General features: G+C 52.6%; 1 non-coding gene across 1 annotated transcript in view; it reads left to right on the top strand.

Annotated features, from left to right (window-relative positions):
* The first annotated feature begins 4,046 nt into the window (after nt 1–4,046).
* Nucleotides 4,047–5,000, top strand: part of LOC124731555 — a 1,909-nt gene continuing 955 nt past the window's right edge. Inside the window, exon 1 of the ribosomal RNA XR_007008340.1 lies at nt 4,047–5,000. This exon is cut by the window's right edge and continues 955 nt beyond it. This is a non-coding gene — a ribosomal RNA (small subunit ribosomal RNA).

Raw genomic sequence — 5,000 nt, forward strand, 5'->3', positions numbered from 1 at the left:
CTGATTAGTAATCAATGCAGAGCCATCAAACTACAGAATATATATACAACTGTCCGTATACATGCTGAAAGAGTCTGCCCACAATGGGAACCACACGTCAGCCAGCCACTCTGATCACGCACCACTCTCTGCTTCTAACGGGCGCACATACAATATGTAAGCACCAGCATGGAACAACATCCAGTGCATCCTCTCCGCCACATTACACAATCCACACTATCACAACCAGACCAGGAGGTCCATGCGGAAAATACAATATCCCACCCTTTCGACATCCACCATTGCGCAGATCAGGCACCAACACCCACACATGTCCTATACAACGGTGCACCCAACATCACAATAGTACCTCCTGTCACAGCGCACAAACAATGACATGAGTCAAAGACACAGGTCTGACACAAGCATAGAATTGGAGCGCCGCCTCTAATAAGCCAAAGGTGCATCCTGACGTGACAAATCTGATCATGTCACAAGCATTCACTTACTATAATCACTATCAACGAACCTGCCGCCCCCGCCCCCCCCTACACCTTTCCTTACAACAACGTGTAACCTAACCTAACCTAACCTATGTTGTACCTTAACCTAACCTATGTTGTACCTTAACCTAACCTATGTTGTGCCTTAACCTAACCTATGTTGTGCCTTAACCTAACCTATGTTGTGCCTTAACCTAACCTATGTTGTGCCTTAACCTAACCTATGTTGTGCCTTAACCTAACCTATGTTGTGCCTTAACCTAACCCATGTTGTGCCTTAACCTAACCCATGTTGTGCCTTAACCTAACCCATGTTGTGCCTTAACCTAACCCATGTTGTGCCTTAACCTAACCCATGTTGTGCCTTAACCTAACCCATGTTGTGCCTTAACCTAACCCATGTTGTGCCTTAACCTAACCCATGTTGTGCCTTAACCTAACCCATGTTGTGCCTTAACCTAACCCATGTTGTGCCTTAACCTAACCCATGTTGTGCCTTAACCTAACCCATGTTGTGCCTTAACCTAACCCATGTTGTGCCTTAACCTAACCCATGTTGTGCCTTAACCTAACCCATGTTGTGCCTTAACCTAACCCATGTTGTGCCTTAACCTAACCCATGTTGTGCCTTAACCTAACCTATGTTGTGCCTTAACCTAACCTATGTTGTGCCTTAACCTAACCTATGTTGTGCCTTAACCTAACCCATGTTGTGCCTTAACCTAACCCATGTTGTGCCTTAACCTAACCCATGTTGTGCCTTAACCTAACCCATGTTGTGCCTTAACCTAACCCATGTTGTGCCTTAACCTAACCCATGTTGTGCCTTAACCTAACCCATGTTGTGCCTTAACCTAACCCATGTTGTGCCTTAACCTAACCCATGTTGTGCCTTAACCTAACCCATGTTGTGCCTTAACCTAACCCATGTTGTGCCTTAACCTAACCCATGTTGTGCCTTAACCTAACCCATGTTGTGCCTTAACCTAACCCATGTTGTGCCTTAACCTAACCCATGTTGTGCCTTAACCTAACCCATGTTGTGCCTTAACCTAACCCATGTTGTGCCTTAACCTAACCCATGTTGTGCCTTAACCTAACCCATGTTGTGCCTTAACCTAACCCATGTTGTGCCTTAACCTAACCCATGTTGTGCCTTAACCTAACCCATGTTGTGCCTTAACCTAACCCATGTTGTGCCTTAACCTAACCCATGTTGTGCCTTAACCTAACCCATGTTGTGCCTTAACCTAACCCATGTTGTGCCTTAACCTAACCCATGTTGTGCCTTAACCTAACCCATGTTGTGCCTTAACCTAACCCATGTTGTGCCTTAACCTAACCCATGTTGTGCCTTAACCTAACCCATGTTGTGCCTTAACCTAACCCATGTCGTGCCTTAACCTAACCCATGTCGTGCCTTAACCTAACCCATGTCGTGCCTTAACCTAACCCATGTCGTGCCTTAACCTAACCCATGTCGTGCCTTAACCTAACCCATGTCGTGCCTTAACCTAACCCATGTCGTGCCTTAACCTAACCCATGTCGTGCCTTAACCTAACCCATGTCGTGCCTTAACCTAACCCATGTCGTGCCTTAACCTAACCCATGTCGTGCCTTAACCTAACCCACGTCGTGCCTTAACCTAACCCACGTCGTGCCTTAACCTAACCCACGTCGTGCCTTAACCTAACCCACGTCGTGCCTTAACCTAACCCACGTCGTGCCTTAACCTAACCCACGTTGTCGCCTAACGTAACCCACGTTGTCGCCTAAACCTGCTCTGTAATTGTTATACGACTCGTTCAATTAGTGTAGTGTTGCCCACCCGCAACCCTCGCAATATAGTTCGCTACTCGCACTCCCCGCTCCCCTGTGTATCGCTTCATGTTAAACACCTTGCAAGTCTTGCTCACTTTCCACATGCTCCTGCTGTACACTGTAATGTGGATGGCAGCAGGACGTACATGCCGCCCCTCCCCACGTCCCCACCTTGCCCCCTGCCTTCGCAAGCTGGTTGGTGAGAACTTTGCATGTTCAATGCCCTCCGCATGCGACGTACTCAGGCTACGTTGTGGTGCGGCCTGTGTCAACTGTCCGCTAATGTCGTACGCGTAAACCACAATCTGTACTGCACATTCGTCCTTATGTACTGAATGATACATCGTGGCACATGTGTGACCGTACAACGACTGCGCCCAAAAACGGCGGACCATACAGTGCAAATATTGTGCACGCAGCTACGTGTCGTCTCCCTATGAGAGCTGGATTGCAGTGTGGTACGCCATAGAGACGTGTGGGAGGAACGGACGCCGTGGATGGCGATCAGCATGAGCTGTCTGTTGATGTATTCGGACCTAGTCGTCTCTCCTCACACACCGTGATGGCATGGTGCACCGCGTTCCATATCTGCGACATGCTACAGAGGCCGGTTGACAGTCGTTCGAGCAATGGACATCGCATACGTACGGGGGCCACCTTCCACGTATTGTCTAGGCGTGCACATTTTGTTGCGTGTATGTGGGCAGACGTAGTGTGGCGTGACACCTGACACAGGCATGCAATAATCGTGGAAGTTGCAAATGGCGATGGACGCCTGCGTTTTCTGGTGAAGTTACGCAAATGAACAAATGGTAACCTGTTGTGGTGCGGTTGTTCTCGCTAGGGGTGAATCGGTGATGGCGACGATAGGTTGAGGTACTAACCGGTTGTTCCAGCGATACCCACCATGCCGACGAAACTGAACGGCATCTGGGTGTGAAGCGATACGCGGCGGTGGCTGGGTGGGACCGTCCCCGGCCGGTGAGGGGGCGCCTCCCGGCGTGCTGGCCGCGCGGTGCGTGGGCGCACGCGCTACAGCCGGCTGGTGGGGGCGGCCAGTGGCAGGCGCGCCGGCCGACGGACGCGGCAGGCGTCGCAGCTGCGCGCCGGCGCACCCTGCGCGCGGCGCCGTGCGGCCAAAGTAGGTCCTCGCGGGCCCGGTGCGAAGCGCGGTGGACATCTTCAGTGTGCTGGTCCGATTGAGGACTGTGTGCGTTGAGGATGCGCTGCCGCCCGGCGCTCGGCGCCGCGACGCCGTCTGCTGCTCGGTCGCCCCAGCGGTTCTCGCTGGTGGTTTGTATCGCAGCTGTGCGGATGTGTTGGCGCGTGCGCTGTGCTGGGAGAGTTCGCTTCGGCACCCAAGTGGGGCTTTTGTCCTTCTGTGGCGCTGGCGTTGGAGCTGCCGGTCACCGTAGGTGGCGCGTGTTGTCTCCCGCCGGCAATGCCACGACAGCACGCTCCCGGGCCTCTGTCGGCAGCGGCAAGCTCAGTTGGGAGCACGGGTGGTCGCACCGAAAGCGTCTACTCGCCTAACTCCGGGCGATTGCGCCTCTCTCGAACCCGACCAAGTACTTGGGACGGCGCTGCGCGCCGCCGGGACCTGAGAGGGTTTCGAGGTGTATTGTGCAGGGGAGCTCAGCCTCCTCCTGTTTGCAGAATGATTGAGCGGACGCTTGCGTGTTCGCGCGGGCCCCCGGGACACACTCCCGGGCGGCCGGCTGCTCAGCTCTAGTTGACGCAGCTCCCTGGTTGATCCTGCCAGTAGTCATATGCTTGTCTCAAAGATTAAGCCATGCATGTCTCAGTACAAGCCGCATTAAGGTGAAACCGCGAATGGCTCATTAAATCAGTTATGGTTCCTTAGATCATACCCACGTTACTTGGATAACTGTGGTAATTCTAGAGCTAATACATGCAAACAGAGTCCCGACCAGAGATGGAAGGGACGCTTTTATTAGATCAAAACCAATCGGTCGGCTCGTCCGGTCCGTTTGCCTTGGTGACTCTGAATAACTTTGGGCTGATCGCACGGTCCTCGTACCGGCGACGCATCTTTCAAATGTCTGCCTTATCAACTGTCGATGGTAGGTTCTGCGCCTACCATGGTTGTAACGGGTAACGGGGAATCAGGGTTCGATTCCGGAGAGGGAGCCTGAGAAACGGCTACCACATCCAAGGAAGGCAGCAGGCGCGCAAATTACCCACTCCCGGCACGGGGAGGTAGTGACGAAAAATAACGATACGGGACTCATCCGAGGCCCCGTAATCGGAATGAGTACACTTTAAATCCTTTAACGAGTATCTATTGGAGGGCAAGTCTGGTGCCAGCAGCCGCGGTAATTCCAGCTCCAATAGCGTATATTAAAGTTGTTGCGGTTAAAAAGCTCGTAGTTGGATTTGTGTCCCACGCTGTTGGTTCACCGCCCGTCGGTGTTTAACTGGCATGTATCGTGGGACGTCCTGCCGGTGGGGCGAGCCGAAGGCGTGCGACCGCCCCGTGCGTGCTCGTGCGTCCCGAGGCGGACCCCGTTGAAATCCTACCAGGGTGCTCTTTATTGAGTGTCTCGGTGGGCCGGCACGTTTACTTTGAACAAATTAGAGTGCTTAAAGCAGGCAAGCCCGCCTGAATACTGTGTGCATGGAATAATGGAATAGGACCTCGGTTCTATTTTGTTGGTTTTCGGAACCCGAGGTAA

Source organism: Schistocerca piceifrons, unplaced genomic scaffold (assembly GCF_021461385.2).
Source record: "Schistocerca piceifrons isolate TAMUIC-IGC-003096 unplaced genomic scaffold, iqSchPice1.1 HiC_scaffold_1294, whole genome shotgun sequence".
NCBI lineage: Eukaryota > Metazoa > Arthropoda > Insecta > Orthoptera > Acrididae > Schistocerca > Schistocerca piceifrons.